The following is a 20,489-nucleotide window of genomic DNA, read 5'->3' on the forward strand; positions in this document are numbered from 1 at the left end:
AGACATCTGAGACAGTTACCGCTCTCCATTCTACCCATTCTGAATAACCTGGTAGGAGTAAGGTAACTCTTGTGGAGGATATGCAAGTGTACCAGCTTGTTGACTGAGGGAGAAACTCTTGTAGGAGCTGCGAGGGCCTCAGCCCACTCTGTCTCTGAGAGCAAAGGAATACATTCCCTCCATTTGTCTTCTGCAAGCAATGGTGGGGATGTGTTCATTTTAGCAGTTATGAGGCGTGTATAGATAGCTGATATGAGGGCCCTGTGTGGATAGCACTCCAATTAATGGATATTTGGAAATCTTTCTGGTACCCCCTCCAAACTGTGCAGAGAGAGAGGGCATGTCTGATTTGGAGGTATCTAAAGAACTTATGTCTCGGGATCGCAAACTTGTCCTGGAGTTGAGAAAAGGACCTCATAGATCCTTCCTCATATAAGTCACCTAGGGTCTGAACCCCATGGTCCCTCCACAATGCAGCTCCATCATGTCTCCTCAGGTGCCAAAACATAGGGTTCTCCCACAAGTGTATTGCGTCGGACAGGTCCCTATAGGACTTGAGCTTAGCTGCTTCCCAGACCTGGTGGCCCAATCTATGTAATAGGAGAGCCCGGCCAGGGAACGAACCGATATCTTCCAACACCGGCCATAATTAATGGATCTGCAGAAAATGTTGCAGATAAAATTCTGCATTGTGGAGAGATTGCGAGGATACACAGGTCGTGAGGTAGCGTAACTGTTCCGCTAGGAAGTACAGGAATAAGTCCGGAAGCGCCGCTCCCTCCTTGAGTTTGGGTCTCTGTAAAGTTCGGAGCGCCAGTTTCCTTCTAGCCTTTCCCCAGATAAAGGCTGACATCATGGAATGGAGGTGGTCAAAGAACCGTCGCAGGACGTCGTGCTAGCATGCTCCAGTATATACAGGGCTTTAGGTAGGAGAACCATCTTTATGAGATTCAGACGTCCCATAATTGAGATGGGAAGGGATTGCCATGCCGCGAATTTCCTAGCGAATGTAGAGGTTAGAGGCTCAGTGTTCAAAGTATACGCTAAGGGAGGGTCTCTGGTTATTATGATTCCTAGGTATTTAAACCGGTCTACAACTGGGAGATTACAGTATGTCGTAGGCCAATCTGCAGGTTTAAGGGGCATCAGAGCCGACTTGGACCAGTTGATGTGTAGTCTGGAAAAGAAGCCAAAGGTTTCTATTAGTTCAATCGCTCTGGGCAGTGATTGATCCGCCCTATCCATAAAAAAGATCAGGTCGTCGGCATATAAGCCGACTCTGTCCTCCCTGCCTCCCAGGGAAACCCCGCTGTAGACCTCGTCCTGTCGCAGTCTAAGCGCTAAATGCTCTATTGCTACTGCAAACAGGAGGGGTGATAGAGGGCACCCCTGCCAAGGTTAAACTGTCCTGAATGAGAACCGTTCACTAGGATGTTCGCTTTAGGTTGTTTCTAGAGCATATGTACCCATTGGGAAAACACTGGGCCAAAGCCAAAACAGCTTAGTCCTTCCAATAAATATGGCCGCTCTACCGAGTCGAAGGCCTTGGCTGTATCTAAGGAGGCCAAGACCCACGGTCTGTCCATAGCCTCCCCTACTTGCGTAATGACCTGCGCCCTCCTAATGTTAGTAGAAGTAGACCTCCCCGGTATAAATCCGGACTGATCCGGGTGTACAACAGAAGCTTTGACTTTATTCAATCTATTGGCAATTATTTTTGTGAGCACCTTATAATCTAGGTTCAACAAGGAGATGGGCCTGTACGACCCACACTCCAAAAGGTCCTTGTCTGGCTTCAGGATCACCACTATGGTGGCATCATAAAATGAGTCTGGCAATCTCTGTTGTTGTTCTTTGCCGATTGTAAAAATGTTTCCATTCTAGGGGCTAGAATGTCAATATATCTAGTGTACACCTCGATCGGTATGCCGTCAGGGCCGGGTGCCTTCCCTGCTGTGAGTCCCCTTATAGCTACTTGTATCTCCAACTCTCCAACATTTCCTTATCCTCGTCACTCAGTTGGTGATGTGTCACCTCCTGCAGGTATGTCCTCTGCTTTTGGGTAGAATAGTGTATCACTGAACTATATAGTTCCTGATAGAATTCCTGGAACCTGGCAAGGATGCCCGGTACCGTCTCTATTATCCCTCCATCCGTCCCTCGAATACGTATAACCGGGGGCGCCGAGGAGTTATTCCAATGTGAGCAAGTATATCTTGCCTGCCTGTCCTCCCAGCTCAAAGGACTGCTGCTTGAGGAAGAATAGTTTACGATCGCTCTTCTCCTGCAAGTGCTGCATATACTGTCTACCCCATAGGAGCCATTCTAACCTGTTGGATTCAGTGGGGTCACCAGTAAAGGGATTCTCAGCTTCTCTACATGAGTTCTGAAGCTCCTCTTCTCTACGGTGGGCCTCTCTTTTAATAAATGCTATGGATGATTTAAAGCATCCCCTCAAGTAGGCTTTTCCCATATTAGCAGCTCGTCTGTTATATCGCCCTGGACCTCAAAAAACATACGGAGTTGATCCGGGATTCGATCATTGGACTCCATGAGGGTAAGCCAGAATGGGTGTATACGCATTTTGTTCCCTCTCGCCAGCTCCCCCAACAAAAAAAACTTTGCTAGCAACGGTGCGTGGTCAGAGGGCCCCTGTGGACAGTACTCAATACTCTCCAGCATAGTAAGGCTTAATGCGTTACCCATTAGATAGTCTATCCTGGATAAGGCTCCCCTAGAAGGGGTGAAACAAGAGTACTGTACCGTCAGGGGATGTCTTTCCCGCCATTGGTCCAGCCATCCCAACTCAGTGGCCACCTTTAAGAGCACTGAGGTTGAAGAAACCACCACTCTGTCCCCCGTTGAGATCCAAGTCAGGGTTCATCAACATATTAAAGTCCCCCATACATAGTAATCTGACATTCGGATACTGCACTACAAAGTCTACCACAGCCTGCAATACTGATACACTGGCTGGCGGAGGGTTATATACATTAATGACGACATATGGGGTGCAGTTAACATGTGCAAATATAAATATATAGCGTCCGTCAGGATCAACTACAAGCCTCTGTGTTTCCCACCTCAAGCAGCTATGTACCAGTACTGCCACTCCTCTAGAGTACGAGTTCCCATATGCGTTGGCGCTCCACTGTACCCAGGGCTTCTTAATTCTGTTGCCCGTCTCGGAAGTTAAGTGGGTCTCCTGCAGGCCCAGGATATGTTGAGCATGCCGGCGCACATGCGAAAACACAGCAATCCTTTTTCTAGGTCCGCCCAATCCTCGCACATTCCATGACATGACCGCTAGCCCCGCCATGTTAACTTAAACACAATAAATTGCATAAGTAGTACTCCTTTAAATAGTATCTCAGATCCCCCATCCCTGCCACCCGTACTATAGATCTGCCACGTCCCTTTCCAGGAAAGGAGTACCACCATAACAAACATACATACCAGAAAATATCTAACATTAGGAACATTACATAAACATACTGGACAGACTCAAGGTCTGCTTTAAACATGGCCGTATACTCGGGGACCTGCGCAGTGTATTTAGATGTTATCCCAGTGCAGGTGTCCGCCGGGTGAGTCCCGGTGCCATGTGCTATATACCATCTAATAAGGCTGCAGTATATAAACATTACGAATAACTGACTGCTCCGCATGTCACGGATAAGTAACCTTAGGCCTCATACGATACCCAGGGTTCGCATCTGGAAGCAGGAGTCCATCTTTAAAAAGGTAAGTGCCCTCCTCAAGTCGGTCTGGAGCAGGTAAGTGAGGGCGAGTCCAGGTGTCCCGGACAATACAAGAGAAGTGGATCAGTGTCCCGGTCTGCTAGCTACCCACTCATCAGCCTCCCTTGGATCATTGAAGAATATGGATTTCCCGCCGTCTACAATCCGAGCAGGATACACCAGTCGAGCAGGATACGCCATGGAGTACTGGATATTTAGCTCTCTGAGTTTTCTCTTGACGGCAACAAAGGTGGATCTCTCCGCCGAAAAGTCGGGAAACAGTGATATCCTCGAGTTATTGTAAGATATGTCCGGTGCGGATCTGGCCAGGTTGAGTAGCAAATCCCTATCTTTCCAGTTTAGAAGTCTGGCTAGCAGAGGTTTGGGAGGGGCACCTGGGGGTGGAGGTCTGGCCGGGACTCTGTGTGCCCTTTCCATGGCGTATGTCGCTGAAAACATGGCCTCAGGGAACGTGGTGTTGAACCATTTTTCTATGAAGGTTCCATGGATCTGAGCCTTCAGCTCTTTCCGGAAAGCCAAGGATTCGCACATCGTTATGTCTGGATCTATTCTCCAGATCGTCACATGTATTGGGTATCCACATCACTGTACTAACATGAAGAATTCATTCATCAGGTTATTTAGTGTGAAACGGCAGGGAAAAAAAAAGCTGTTTTCTATATTCTAGCAGCAAATTTTAAGAAATAATAGTATGTTGGTATAATGGCATGTTAGTTTGGAATGCAGTCACCTTTTGACTGCTGCGTATTCCCTCCCTGAACCCTTAAAGGGAGTCTTTCACCTAATCTGAGCGTTTTAGACCGCTCAGATCAGGTTATAGACTCTTTAACCCTCATTACGATCATACCCGTCTCTTATGTGTCCCTCGCCCAGATAATGAAAATAATACTTTCCAGGACGTCCTCCATGACAGCACCCATGGAGGATGTCCTTACTGGTTTCTGTTGGGACAGGAAGAGAGACAGTTTAAAGGGCCCCTCCCCACCCCCTTGCTCCAGTGTTCTTCCTGTCCCAACAGGGATAGGAGGAGTTAGACAGCTCTCTCCTAGAAAGTTAGGTAGGGAACGGGGGCGAGTCTGGTCGGGGGGTTCCTACCTCTCCTCTTCAGACTCGGCAGGCCCCCGAACCAGCACCTCTCTGGGAGGCGGTCCCCTGGTTAAGTCCCCGATTCGCTCTCTGGCCGGCCGGAATCGGGGACGCTGTTGCCGCTTCTCCCCATCGGAGCTCTGGGCTCGGCTTCGGCTCCTGCCTCCTCTGACGTCAGTTCCTGGCCGCACTCACGTGACCGGAAGCCGGAAGTAATGACGCTGATCTGTGGACGACGCGGCGGTACAAGCAGCATGCTGGAGACACGCCGATCCGGTGGTCTCGCATGTCCTGGGGGTTGACTCTTCCCTGGAATGAGTCCCCCTGGGAAAGAAGTGGAGGCGGAGTCAGGCGGCGACGGGCGGACCGGTAAGTCACCTGAATCTTATTTAAGACGCCAGATGGCAGCCTGCTAGGTTGCATCATGGAGGTCCAGGCGTCCAGCAAACTTGAAACTTGCTCAGACTCCCCCGTCCAGGCCCCTGTAAGTAATACCTTGTACAGGGATAGGTCTTTGGCTCAGCAGTTCCCTAATGGCCTTATCCCCCCCTTTCTCTTAGACTTCTAAGGAACCAGGGCACAGGCCTCATGGGGATCCCAAAAAGAAGGGCAGGAAATGCCCGACCTGCCAAACAAAGCTGCTAGAGTCCTATAAGAAGCAGCTATGCCCAGAATGTATCTCCAAAATTATGAGGGACGAACGCACATCCCTGCTTTCAGATCTAAGGGATATTGTAAGAGAGGAGGTGCAGGCGGCAACCTCTAGCCAAACACCCCCTCCTCCTTCCCCCCCCTCCTCCAAAAAAGCCAGGATCCAGTCAGGCTCTGACTCAGAGGAAGTAGGGTTATGTGTCTCAGACAATGACGACATGGAGTCCCTCCATCAGAATGAGCAGAGGAGATACTTCTTTTTGTCTGAGGACTTAGATTCCCTGCTCACCGCTATTAGACAGACCATGGCTATTGAGGAGGAGGATCAGACTCGTTCGGTTGAGGACGAAATGTTTGGGGGTCTTAAAGTCAGGAGAAAGAAAGTCTTCCCAATAAATGAAAATCTTAAAGATCTCATCACAGAGGAATGGGCTGACGGCGAAAGGAAGCTCTTTATTCCCAGGGATTTTAAAAATCGTCTACGGTTTGACCCAAAGGACACTAACCTCTGGGACGAGGTTCCCAAAGTTGATATCCAGGTGGCCAAGGTCGTGAAAAAAACCTCAATACCCTTTGAGGATTCGTCACAGCTAAGGGACCCCATGGATAGGAAGCTAGACGGCCTGTTGAAAAAATCCTGGGAGTCAGGGGCAACCGCAATTAATACCAACATTGCAGCTACTTCGGTTTCCAGAGCCTTAATCTTGTGGATTAATCAACTGGAGAGTCACCTTAGGGCAAGAACATCCAGGGAAGAAATCCTAGAGTCTCTCCCGCTTCTAAAGATGGCCTCTAGTTTCCTGGCGGACGCCTCAGCGGGGACCATTAGATTCGCAGCCAAGTCCCAGTCTCAGACTAACGCCGCTAGACGGGCCCTCTGGCTCAAGTCCTGGTCTGGAGACGTAGCGTCAAAGAACAGACTCTGCTCCATTCCGTTCTCTGGCTCGTTTATGTTCGGCCCAGTTCTGGACTCTATTCTCCAGAATGCGGCAGATAACAAGAAGGGGTTCCCTGAGGAGAAGCCAAAAAAAAAACAGCCCTTTCGGAGGCCCTCGGGCCAAAATCAGGCCAGGACCTATAGAGGGAAAGGAAAATCGGGCCGCTGGAGCTACCCCAAGGGTAGAGGCAGGGGTTTCCTCTTCAACCCCAACACCAATACAGGGAAACCATGACGCCAGACCAGTGGGAGGGAGACTTCGTCACTTTTGGGAAAGATGGAAGAGAGTTACCTGCAATCAATGGATCCTGGACTCCATCAGGGACGGCTTCAGGATAGATTTCAGAACTCCTCCTCCCCAAGTGTTCCAGGTGACCTATTTCGAATCTCCTCTCCTCCAACAGCAACTAAGGTCACATATTCAAGACCTCCTGGCTCTGGGAGCTATCACCCAGGTTCCTCCTCCCCAGCAGTTCACAGGCCATTACTCAAGACTTTTCTTTGTAAAGAAGCCAGACGGGTCGATGAGGACAATCATCAACTTAAAGTTTCTGAACAGGTGGGTGACGTACTACAGGTTCAAGATGGAGTCAATAAAATCCTCCACTCCTCTGATCCCTCCAGGTGCTCACCTTTGCACATTGGACCTCAAGGATGCGTATTACCACATCCCCATACATCCCCAACACCATCAGTACTTAAGGTTTGCGGTCAGGTACGGAAAGGAGACCTCTCACTACCAGTTCCAGTGCCTGCCGGTCGGTATCTCATCTGCCCCCCGCCTATTCACAAAGGTAGTATCCGAAATGATGGCCTTCCGTCGCCAGAATACAATTACAATCGTGCCCTACCTGGACGACTTCTTGCTGATAGCAGACTCGGTTCAAAAATTGATGGGGGACATCCACCAAACCTTAGCCCTATTCAAGGACTTGGGGTGGATCGTGAACTACCCGAAATCCGACTTGATACCGGACACAAGAAAGGAATTCCTAGGCACTCTCCTGGATACAAGAATACAACACTCATTTCTTCCAGAGAGAAAACAGACCAATCTGAGACAAAAGATAGAGTTGTTCAAAAAGAGGAAAACCCACTCGATCAGGGAAGCCATGCAGATCCTGGGTCTGATGACCTCCTGCATCTCAATAGTACCCTGGGCCCAATTCCACTCCAGGACCCTCCAGAATGCAGTTTTGACAGCTTGGAACAGAGACCACCGTTCTCTGAACTCCAGGATGAAAATATCGGGAAAAGTGATAAAATCCCTGTCCTGGTGGACAGAACCAGGGAATCTGGAGAAAGGAGTCCCGTGGAATTTGACTCCAGCCATAACCGTCACCACGGACGCGAGTCTGAATGGCTGGGGGGGGCACGTGGACCAGCATCTCTTCCAGGGTTCCTGGGTCCTTCAAGACAGGATAAAATCCTCAAACTACGGGGAACTGAAGGCAGTGCTGAAGACTCTGACAGCAGCCAAACATCTCCTCAAGGATCAACATGTCAGGATCCTATCCGACAACATTACTACGGTATGTTATCTAAAAAGACAGGGCGGTACCAGATGCCCGCTCCTTCAGGATCTAGCGGATCAAATCTTCATATGGGCAGAAAGGGAGGTTCGGTCCATTTCAGCAACCCATCTAAAGGGGTCTCAGAACTCGAGAGCCGACTTCCTAAGCCGTCACAGGATAGACGCGGGAAAATGGAATCTGAACAAACAGGTCTTCAGACAGGTCTGCCAGCTATGGGGTTATCCAGAAATAGACCTCTTCGCATCCAGGGGGAATTCTCAACTGGACTGTTTTTACTCACTAAACCCCAGCGAAAACCCAGTGGCAGTAGACGCCTTAGCCCAGAATTGGGACATGAAACTGGCCTACGCTTTTCCTCCTTTTCCCCTAATCCCGGCAGTCCTAAAGAAGATGAGGACCAGTACCACCACTCTGATCCTGGTCGCACCAGACTGGTCCAAGAGAGCTTGGTATCCCATCTTGAGGGAAATGTCGATCAAAGACCCGTACCCCCTTCCAGACAGGAAAGATCTGTTAACGCAGGGACCTCTGGAGCATCCCAATCTCAACAAGCTGAGACTGACTGCTTGGATCCTGAGAGGCAAACCCTGAGGAAGAAGGGTCTCTCCAATCAGGAGGAGCGGTTCCACTGTCTTGATGTAAGAAGAACGGTCCTCGCCTACATCAAGCGGACAAAATCCTGGAGAAAGTCAGCGAACCTCTTCATCCAATTCGGTGGTAGGAACAAGGGAAGCAAAGCCTCTAAAACCTCTTTAGCCCGCTGGATCAAGGAGACCATCAGGGAATGTTATAGACTGCAGAGTTCATCCTGCCCCATAACGTTGAGGGCTCATTCCACCAGAGCCATGTCCGCAACCTGGGCGGAGAAGGCTGGAGCTTCCATCGACCAGATCTGCAGAGCGGCAACCTGGTCCTCCTCCACTACCTTCGTCAGACACTACAGACTGGACTCTATGGCCAATCAGGACTTGGCTTTTGGCCGTAAGGTCCTACAAGCAGTGGTCCCCCCCTAAATGGCGTTCTAAGTTGTTAGTTCTCCATGGGTGCTGTCATGGAGGACGTCCTGGAAACATATGTTTAGTTTACCGGTAAACTGCTTTCCAGGAGTCCGGAATGACAGCACCCAATACTACCCCCCCATTTTTTGTTCCTTCCGGGACACTTTTTTGGTTTGTATATTTGTACTGCTACTGTATACAGTGTGAAGTAACACTTGTTCTTGAAATAAAGATGTGGCAGCCTATCCGGTGTAGTAAGTTATAAACACTGGAGCAAGGGGGTGGGGAGGGGCCCTTTAAACTGTCTCTCTTCCTGTCCCAACAGAAACCAGTAAGGACATCCTCCATGGGTGCTGTCATTCCGGACTCCTGGAAAGCAGTTTACCGGTAAACTAAACATATGTTTTTAAACTTATGCAAATTACCTTCTGAAGGTGCCCAGGGGCGGCGTTACTGGGCGATGTGCCCAGAAAAACACACCTCCAGCCGGCGGACGTCACGAGCGGCACCAGAGGACGGCGGGCTGGGAACTGGCCCGCACCTGCGCACTGCTCTGCCCATTATGGGCAGATGAACAGCTTTTCATATTGCGCATGCGTCGGCCAACTAAAGACAGCCGGCCGGCGCATGCGCAATATGAAAGGATGTTCCTCTGCCCATAATGGGCAGAGCAGTGCGCAGGTGCGGGCCAGTTCCCAGCCCGCCGTCCTCTGGTGCCGCTCGTGACGTCCGCCGGCTGGAGGTGTGTTTTTCTGGGCACATCGCCCAGTAACGCCGCCCCTGGGCACCTTCAGAAGGTAATTTGCATAAGTTTAAAAAGTATTATTTTCATTATCTGGGCGAGGGACACATAAGAGACGGGTATGATCGTAATGAGGGTTAAAGAGTCTATAACCTGATCTGAGCGGTCTAAAACGCTCAGATTAGGTGAAAGACTCCCTTTAACAAGTGCATGAGAGCACCATTGTCCCGAGGAGAATTTGAAGCTCTTCTACATCTTTGGGTTGGTGGAGGTTGCCAGACACTTGATCCTACACCTGGTAGCATCTGATGGAATAGCCTGGTTAAACATCTTAAAATCCAGTAGCGTGACAAGGACTAGGTAATAAACACTGTTCTCGGGAAGGGTTTCCTGATCACACAATCTGTAGTTGAGCCCGGAGATCTTGAAGGGACAGGGCTGCCACCAATATGTCTATATGTACATCTTTAGGCTACATGCACACGACCGTATGTGTTTTGCGGTCCGCAAATTGCGGATCCGCAAAAAAAGGATGACGTTCCGTATGGCATCAGTTTTTTTTGCGGATCCGTTTTTTTTGGATCTATTGTAATAATGCCTATCCTTGTCCGCAAACTAGAAAAAAATAGGACATGCACTATTTTATTTGCGGAGCAACGGAACAGACATACTGATGCGGACAGCACACGGTGTGCTGTCAGCTTTTTTTGCGGACCCATTGAAATGAATGGGTCCGCATCCTATCCGCAAAAAAAAACGGATCGGACACGGAAACTAAATACGGTCGTGTGCATGAGGCCTTAGAGGCAGTTTTTTTTTTTATTATTGCATTGAACTCAACAACGAAACATTTGTAAAGCGCTTTTCTCCCGTAGGACTCATAAGGTAACATTTTTCGATTGGTCTTTATTAAAAATATGGAGTCACAGGAGAACATTGACCTGATTCCTAATTCTAGATATTCATGTGTAATGCACTTATCTCCTGCAGCTCTGCTTCAGTGTAATGCCCTATACATGAGGTATCGGGGCACATTTAGTTGGTTTGCACTTCACTTGCCTAAAAGAGTGGGAAGTGGGCACTTCTGAGCAACCAATCCCTGCCCATTTATTAGAAGTTATATCAGAAAACTATGGCTACTTTCACACTCACATTTGGTGCGGATCCATCATGGATCTGCACAGACGGATCCGTTCAGATAATACAACCGCCTGCATCCGTTCAGAACGGATCCGGATGTATTATCTGTAACATAGCCAAGACGGATCCGTCTTGAACATTATGGAAAGTCAATGGAGGACGGATCCGTTTTCTATTGTGCCAGTGAAAACGGATCCGTCCCCATTGACTTACATTGTGTGTCAGGACGGATCAGTTTGGCTCAGTTTTTTCAGACGGACACCAAAACGCAGCAAGCAGCCTCCAGAGCGGAATGGTGACTGAACGGAGGCAAACTGATGCATTCTGAGCGGATCCTTTTCCATTCAGAATGCATTAGGGCAAAACTGATCCGTTTTGGACCGCGTGTGAGAGCCCTGAACGGATCTCACAAACGGAAACCAAAACGCCAGTGTGAAAGTAGCCTGACCTACATAACACCTGAGATCTTAGCCAGCTTTGTCCTGCTGTGGATTTGATCTGGTGGAAGGATCTACAGAGCTGTGCCACAATTAGTGATGCATTTGGCAGCAGTGAGACCAGAATATGGGTGGGTACTGCCACACGGTCGGGTTTGCCAAAATCAGGAGTGGATCATAAAGTATACTTTATATATTTTTTGTATTTGCTCCTAGTTTTGGCTTCTACGAATCGCTTTGCTCACCCCAAGTCACTAGTAACGGTAATGAAGGTGGCTGCATTACTACACGTCGTGAAAAAACTATTTTTCAACACTTCACCAGCATCGAGTTCAACGCAAGTCATGTGCGACGCGCCGGAAAATTTTGGGGTATTTCACCGAGACAAATCGCAGACGTGCAGACTGCGGGTACACGGTGGCGTGTAGCGTGGACAAAAACATTTACTCGCAGAAAGTTTCACAGGCAAGTCGCAGACGCACATGACTAACGTGTTCTATGATGTCGTGTGTGCCTTGTGACCTAAAATCCAAGACCGGGTTTTGCAGCAAACTTTAGGTAAGATGTTGCAATGCGACATTCCGATTTTCATGTCGCTGTGTAGCCCCCATCAGAGTGGGCCTGTAACCTGCGCCTCAGACCGTTTCCATGAGGCGGATGCAACGCGGCTGCCGCAACCCGCAATGGCTGTACAATTTTGAAAGGCAATACTTCAGTTAACTACTGCAGCTGCGGGAATGCAACATCATGGAAACCCAGACTTGACACATATAAATGTGTTTTTTCACTGTTTTTGAATAAAATAAAAAACTTTTTGGTTTTATTTTTTTAAATTTACATCTGTTGTGAAGACCGCGCTGCTGAGGAGAAATTCACACAGCTGAAACCACGATATGACCGCACCGTGTGAATACAGAAGTGAAAGAAGGTTGAAGTTCGGTTGCGCACACACACTGGCAGACACAGCCGCCACACTCTAACCTGCTACGCTTAGCGTGATCACGTGTCCTAGAAGTCTGCGCGCAAAGCCCTAGAGGTTCACCTGTCCTTTACATCAGTCTTAGCTTTATTTTATTTTTTACGGCGCCATTTTCCCGTGTCCTTTCCTGTTGTTTCCTAGTTTTTTTTTTTTTTATCTTCGGGAAAATGGCCGCCGCTAAGGAAATTCATATAAATTCTGGTATTTTCCAGACTCCCAGTCTCCCACTAAGAAGCTGGTTCTTTGACAGCTCAGCTGCGGAACGTTCCAGAGTGTTGGGCTTCTGGAGGCTCTTCATTTAATCGTTCTGGGGTTTCGGTCTAGATCGCCTTTCCCGCCATGGATTCTGCTCTGCTGGAGGTAAGGAAGCTGCTGGGGTCCGGTCTCCTAAGGTGACGGTCACTGTGCTCTTCTCTAGGAATGAAGGTGCTGCCCTGTGCTCACTGTCTGCAGACGAGGGTGCCACTAAAGGGGCTTCTCATAAAGGAGACCCCTGGCCATATGCCCTAGTAGGGGGTATACACATTATAAATGGGGGCTCTGCATAGGTCCTACCTTGCATTATTATTATGGTCCACAAGACATGTGCAGGATAAGACAGATGATATTCAAAACTGATAAATGGCTGCAGATATCTTTGCGATGCATGTGCCCCTTTAAGAGTGCGCCCCTTTAAGGATGTCCTTTGCAGGTCTGTAGAGTTGGTCTTTATGCACACAACGCAGCGGTTTTTGCACAGAACAATCTGACCCATTTGTTTCTATGGAGCTGTTCGCACAGTCGTATCTATTTGCGGATCTGTATGACCGTTTCAGCAAATTACAGAACGTATTGGGGTCCATACTGTGGATGAGAATAATCCGTTCTACTGATGGGGGTGAGGAAAAACGTGAAGTGCACATGGGAGGGGGTCTGAGTTTTGTGGATCCGTGGTTTGCAGCCTGAAATACGGACTCGGCTGTGTGCATGAAACCTTACGTGCAGATATGTCGGTGAAAATCTGCTTTATAAATGGACATACTGAGGATATAAAATCCGCACCGCAGGCAATTTACAATTTTAGGGCTCGTTCACACGAACGTTGGTGTCCCGTGCACGTGCTGTGAGCCGCAGATTGCAGTCCGCAATGCACGGGCACCTTCTGTGGGGCAGGCACATGGGGATCGCAGACCCATTCACTTAAATAGGTCCACGATCCCTCCAGTCTGCAAAAACATAGAACATACTTTCTTTTTGTGGTGCGGAGGAACGGAACCTCAGAAAGCACTCAGTAGTGTTCCGTGCTTTCGTTCCGCATCTCCAGGTTTGTGGACCCATTGAAATGAATGGGCCTGCAGCCGTGAAGCGGAATGACAACAGAACGGGACACCAACGGTCGTGTGAACGAGCCCTTAGGCTGCATTCACAAGAGCATAATTCTGGGTCCGCATCCGTTCTGCAATTTTGGTGCGGACCCATTCATTCAAAGATGCAGACAGCACACGGAGTTGCTGTTCTGTTCCGCGGTCCCCGCATAAAATGGAGCATGTCTGTGTTTTCAGTGTGTGGATGAGATTTCTTAAATTTTCACTTTCTGAATGAAAAACTGTAGCATTTCAGTCCTTTTTGGACTTATCTTGGGGTAAACCCTACTGAGACAAAACCTTGACCCATATCCCCCCCGTCTGTAACCTCATTGTGTCCTGTTTTGGCCCGATTCCTGTCCCTGCAGGACCAGGAAGCAGCTTGGTCCCATAACCGCTGAGGCCCTTGATTGGCTGCAGTGGGCATGAGACCAAGTTACTTTCTGGTCCTGCGGGGCCAGGAATCTGATGGCAATGGGGCAGCAGCGTAAGGACTCATGCATACAAACATTATATTTTTTTTTTTGTGTGGCTCCGTGTTTTGCGGACCATAAAATACATACGGGCGTGAACCCTAAGACTGCGGACAGATGAGCGTGGCTTTTCCCTTTTATGGGCCACATGCTACAACTGTAAGGGTTGTCAGCTCCTATGACTGGGCAAGCACCCTGATCCTGCCGTAAGATGGAGGTCTGATCACTCGGACCCCCCACTCCAGAGGCACTTATTGGGAACAGACTGTGTTCTCGATAATTGCTTGCTCATCAGAGGAGGTGAGAGCTACATTTACATGCAGCAATCGCCTCTGCTGTGTTGGGATGAAGGACGACTAGTGTGATGGCTCGTCCCCAGACAGATCCTTAGTTAGCGGGCAGTGGATCCCTGTTCACACAGGACAATCTATTGTCCAGTAAGAAGATTTTGGTGTCTGCATCAGTGATGGTTCCACCTGATGAAGCGTTGGTCACCTGCCGCCAGTACTGCATTATGTACTGGCAATTTTCAGAAACCAACATTCCTATGAAAGCTGCTTCCCAATTGCCCCAATCGTCTGACTGATAAGATTGAACTATGCAATGTGGAATGGCGCCTTCAGAGAGGTTTATGAACAAGTTTACTGTCCGTCCCAGAAGTCCTATTTACTTGTGGTGACGAATGTTGGTATGAGCACTCGTTCCCAATAATTGCCCATTGTAAATGTGGCCATCATTCATCTCCCTACAGAGGGAATGACTGCTGCATGCAAATACAGCCAACTAGTGGGTAATGATCGGGAACAAACAGTTCCTTCCCTGTGTATCGGCCCATAGACATTGAATGGAGCACATGTTCAATCACAGCTCCATTCAAACCCCTCACTGCGGTCATTCAGTGAGGAGGACCTGGGGGCTCAGGACTACTGTCATGCTGGGAGTTGTAGTTTTGTACAGACGTAAGAACCACAGGTTTGCGAAATACACATTTCCAGAAAACAGTGTTATCTCTAGAGAAGTTTGGTTTGTGGCTATTTTTGTAAATACCCCATGCTCTGGGGACTTTTTTTGTAGGCATTTTGTGATGTGCTGTTAAACATTGTGTGAACCTGACCTAATAATTTTTCCATTAATACCAGGGTCACACGATGCAGATTTTTGGCAAAAGTTCTGCACATAAAAAAATAAAAAAAAATAGTTGCAATTTAGTGGGATTATCTTCTAAAACCACATTTACAGGGTGAAAAAAAACTTTATATATGTTCATGAAGGAAGGCAGAGGGTTTAATTGGTTGTGCTGTTCTCCGCGTCCAGATCTGTACGTGCAGTCATGTGAGCCCCATCTTATTTGAAGTATATTCCTATTATTTTGCCCCCCCTTCCCCAGCTCCAGAAGGATCTTGAAGTGAAGCAGCTGCTGGAGAAGGCCACCAGGAAGAGGGTACGAGATGTCCTGTTTGTGGAGCAACGGAGACAGAAATTTCCAACAGGCAGGAGAGACTACGGATGTCCAGAAGCCGTCCGCCATTGTCCTGCCCATGGCCAGCACTTATACAGTGAAAATGAGCAATTATGGTAAGTAGGGGTTAAACTGTACCTGCTATCAAGGGAACAATCCAGCTTTTAGGCTACTTTCACACTAGTGTTTTTGCTGGATCCAGCAGGGTTCAGCATAAAACTCTTCCGTTACTGATGATACAACCGCCTGCATCCATTATGAACTAGATGCATTATCTGTAACATGGCCAAGACGGATCCGTCATGAAAGTCAATGGGGGACGGATCCGTCTTCTATTGTCAGAGAAAACTGATCCGTCCCCGTTGACTTGCATTGGGGGTCATGATGGATCCGTTTTGCTCCGCATCCCATGACGGAAAGAAAACCTGCTGCAGTTTGCTCTCCGGTGTAGGAACTGAATGCATTTTGGAGCCTTAAGTTCTGTTCAGTTATGTTTTATCCCTATTGACAATGAATGGGGTTAAAAGTTACTCCCTATGGATATAATGTATACACAGGCTAAGAGTAATGCATGAGCCGCTGCCCATATGCTTTTATAGGACATTTTGTCGGATGTACCCGTTGGACCCCTTTAAGTGCATAAAACTTGTTTTGAGCAGGTGCCACCATTTTGGCAAGTTTTGTGATACTGTGGCTCGCCTGTAGTGTCTCTGGGTACGAGCGCAGGACTTGGTCATGTACCATGCTAATGTACGAGCCACAGGGGGTTCTAATTAAAGGATTAAGACCGTGCCATGTAGCCGGCCTCCATCATTGATGTTTTGTGCCTTTTAGGGGGTCTTTTATCAATTTTCTATTCCCTGCGATCCTGGAGGATGCTCTTCATTTATGATGGGCTGTCACCTGAGCGTTAAATCTACTCCTGGACTGAAGTAGGTTTCAATCGCCATTTATGCTGGTAGGATTGATGAATGCTGGGGCTGATTGTCCTGCCTCTGTCACGCGCACACCCGCCACTTCTCAGTGTTCCATGGGCTTAAATTTCGGTGCACCAGCATTTAAAAAGGAGAACTTTGTAGTGTGACTTTTACACCAGAAACTGGGGTAGGGAGTCATAAGTGACCCCCTTAGTGTTTGGGACCAGTCCATCTGCAGTGACATAAACCAGGCTGCTCTAATGCCGCTGATGACGCCTATTTGCTACTCTTGACTGTCAGGATGACGAGAGAGCTTACCACCAATACTTATTCTGAGGCATTAGACGCTCGTCACTTTGTGTCTATGGACAGATATTTCTCCTTTGTGACGCTTGGTTCTTTTCTTCCAGGTCTGGTGATGTCAGGCATGTGGGTAAGTTTGCTACTTTTAATATACAGACTTCTTATGACGCTGTGTATGATGACTTGATTAATCAATGGGAATCTCTCTGAAAAAGAATGAGGGACATTTCTTGTGCTGATGCAGTGTAGGTAAATGCTTTGGAGGACTTGAGCGTGGGCCATGCTTATTCATTGCGTCTTTGGTTTTTAGCTCAAGAATGGCTGCTTAAACCCAAGATGGCGGAGTCAGCACTTGAAGGTTGGTGTCTAACTTACCGCAATCATTTATTAAAGAACTGCATTGCTATGATTATGGTAAGACTTCAGTTGCTTGAATTTTGAGTTGTGAAATGGGCGTCTGTCTAGTCACCAGCAACACTTGTGCTGAAGATCAGGGAAGGTGCTCTTGTCTTGCTGAGTCTCTCACGCAATGTTCTCTGGCAAAGTGATGCAGAAGGACTTCAGAAGAAAAAGCTGACAGCCTACCTATAGGGCAGAGGTGGCCAACCTTACAGACACAAAGAGCCAAAAAAACAAAACGTATGACTACCAGGAGCCACAAGCTATTCATTTACACACGAGTCAGCGTATCGCCCTACAAGATGCATCTAGGTTTTAACAAAGAAAAGAGATATAAAAAAATGTGTTATCTGATCTGAGGTCTGCTTAAAATATTTTTATATATAGATAATTTATTTTTTAATCAGACTCCTAAATCAGATCCCCAAACCTCATCAGGCCTCTAAATAACCCCCCCCCCCCCCCATGCTCAGATCTGACAACACAAATCAGACTCCCAGTGTCAGACCCTCCGTGCTCAGATCTCCCCCATTCTTAGATCTGACCCCCCCCCCCCCCATGCTCAGATCAGGATTCCCCCCCCCCCCCCCTTGCTCAAATCAGAACCTCCCATGCTAAGATCAGACCCCCATGCTCAGTTCTATCATTTAAAAAAAATCTCTTCCCTCTCCTGGTCAGGCACTGGGCTCCTGCTACTCTGCAGGTCTGACACGCTCTCCACTGTGACCTGACGAGCACAACGTCAGGTCATAGTGCGTGTCTCCACGTACTACATTCTCACACTGTGCATCAGGACGTAGTGGAGAGTGAGCTGGAGCTACAGTGCCCGATCGGGAAAAGAGATCTGAGCATAGGGTGGAGAGTGAGCCGGCCTGACTGCTTCCTGGCTCCACAGCTAGAGCCTCACTTGAAGAAGAAAAGAGCCACAGGTTGGCCACCCCTGCTATAGGGGGTACAACAATCTGATCCATGAGATCCTCTAGATGACAGCCAAACCAGGTACTTCCATTAGTTGACTTCAGAGTTCTTGCTCCTCATCCATACAGTGCAGGCTTCTAGTTGGCTTGTTGAAATGCCTTTGAAGCAGCACGTGGATGGAACTGTTCCTCTAAACATTCTGCACCAGGAGAACAAGTGCCTTTCAAGAGCTCCTTCAAAGGTCTCTCGGCCAACCAGATCATTACCCTGTACTAATGAGGAACAGTGCAGTCTGCAAATGAGTATCTCTGGTTTGGCTGACACTTCCAGTCATGTGTTGGGCCTCTAACCATCCCGGCAGCAATTTTGGAAGCCACCATCTTGGAACCAAGTCAATATATTCTCAAATGGGAATGGGTGGATGTGCCATATGTATCTGAGAAATCCAAATCTGTGACTTGCCTTCATTTCAAGATGGTGGCTTTTAAAATGGCCAGAGTTGGACTAAGCCTCACAAATTTCCCCCCTTTTAGCCACACACAATGGCATTTCCTATCTTTTCCATTTGAGGTGTCTCCATACTTCTGGGCCACCATGTAGACTATCCTTGGCTTTCACAACTTGGCCACAGACCCTCTTAACTACAGTCTGTTCTTTGTTAAATTTCCTCAAGACACAATGATGATCACATAGTTCAGCTGATGGAACAGTGATGAATACGCTTGTCTTTCGCTCCTATCTGATGTGTCGATGCTCTGTGTGTGATTAAATTGTAGCCTGCAGGATTTATTGTAATTGTGCAACAAACCTTTGCAGGTCTCGCAGCAAGTTGAGGACTTGAAGCTTCTGTGGTAAGTGTTGGCGCAGAACTGTATTGTAGGTCAGTGACGGGACCTAATGTAAGGTCTGGTGTACATGGCAGCAAGCTTTTCTGGTTATAAAATGACTAGTGATGGCGGTCTATAATCTGTGATTTGTGATTAGTGGGGCCCCTGCAGATTTAGTAGTTATCCTCTGTCCTGTGGCTAGGGGATGACATCTTGTAACCAGAATATTCCGTTAATTGCCAAAAAATAAAAATGGTTGCGTATGACCTGATATATAGTGGTCTGCAAAATACGGAGTCACTTTTTTAAGACCTGCATTGACTTCAGTGGATCTGTGGACTGCATTTAGCGGCCAAGAATAGAATGTGTTCTGTAATTTGCAGAACTGGCATGGAAAATCGGCGTGCTTTCCACATGTCAGATCTGTGGGATGGATAGAACGTCTCCTATAATTGGCTGCGAACTGTGGCCCATGTACCCATTAAAGTCGGTGGGTTTGCAAAAAATGGAATGTGTAATCCATGTTTTGCTGACCACAGAATCCATGCAGTTGTGTGCATGAGCCCTTACAGTGGGTGAGGTGACAAAACGGAGATTAGTTTGGCTGTGTGCACTGGCTTTTCCCTGCTGCACACTAATGGGATTTTGCAACGTTTAGGACAAAAACCCAACATGATGATGCTGTTACAGACCTGACTTTCCCATGGAGGTTTGTTTATTAGCTCTATCTGACTTGGAAGCTGTCGTTTCTCTTGCATGCAAAATTCTGGTTAGATGAAGTTATTTCCTATCCATAAGATAGGGGGTGACTATTAGATCAGTGGTCTGACCAATGGAAACTGTAGTCGTAAGAACTGGGCCCCATAACATAGAAACATAGAATGTGTCGGCAGATGAGAACTATTTGGCCCATCTAGTCTGCCCAATATACTGAATACTATGAATAGCCCCTGGCCCTATCTTGTATGAAGGATGGCCTTATGCCTATCCCATGCATGCTTAAACTCCTCCTTTGCGGGCATTCAAAACAAATGTACCAGCAGGTGAAGCTGCAGATCTATTTCTAGAAGACTGCTGTCCCAGTAGTCAGACCCCACTGATCTAATAGTAATCCCTTATACTGGGATGGTGAATAGGGTTTAAACTTCATCTTACTAGAACTCCTCTCACTGATACCATTCATCTGTTCCTTTGAGTTTACACTTTATGGTATTAAAATGGATACCAGTTTATTATTATTTTTTTTTCCTCCCCTCCAGACTTGTCGTTTACTTGAAGGGACAGGGCTTGGACGTTTCGGTACGTATAATTTCAGCACTCTCTGCATTAGTTGTCAGGATGTCTATGATGAAAACATAGTTCAGCTGATCTTCTGTGAAGAACAGTCTTTCGCTCCTATCTGAGTCATCCTAAGGCCTCTTGCACACAACTCTATGTACTTTGTGGTCCGCAAAAAATACAGGCGATGTCCATGTTTTGTGGAACGGAACAGCTGGCCCTTCATAGAACAGTACTATCCTTGTCTGTAATGCGGACAACAATAGTTCTAGCTTTTCATGGTACGGAAATGGAATGCACAGAATA

The 20,489-nt window shown here is 47.7% G+C and overlaps 3 non-coding genes across 3 annotated transcripts; all 3 read left to right on the plus strand.

Moving 5' to 3' along the window:
- Window positions 1-16,928: 16,928 nt before the first annotated feature.
- LOC122944345 lies at window positions 16,929-17,007 on the plus strand. The gene has a single exon (XR_006391004.1). It is a non-coding gene; the product is annotated as a small nucleolar RNA SNORD79 (small nucleolar RNA).
- Window positions 17,008-18,748: 1,741 nt separating this feature from the next.
- On the plus strand, window positions 18,749-18,829 carry LOC122944278. The gene has a single exon (XR_006390959.1). It is a non-coding gene; the product is annotated as a small nucleolar RNA snR60/Z15/Z230/Z193/J17 (small nucleolar RNA).
- Window positions 18,830-20,240: 1,411 nt separating this feature from the next.
- LOC122944279 lies at window positions 20,241-20,316 on the plus strand. Its single transcript, XR_006390960.1, has one exon. It is a non-coding gene; the product is annotated as a small nucleolar RNA snR60/Z15/Z230/Z193/J17 (small nucleolar RNA).
- Window positions 20,317-20,489: the final 173 nt, after the last annotated feature.

This window comes from Bufo gargarizans, chromosome 7 (genome assembly GCF_014858855.1).
Source record: "Bufo gargarizans isolate SCDJY-AF-19 chromosome 7, ASM1485885v1, whole genome shotgun sequence".
Classification (NCBI taxonomy): Eukaryota; Metazoa; Chordata; class Amphibia; order Anura; family Bufonidae; genus Bufo; species Bufo gargarizans.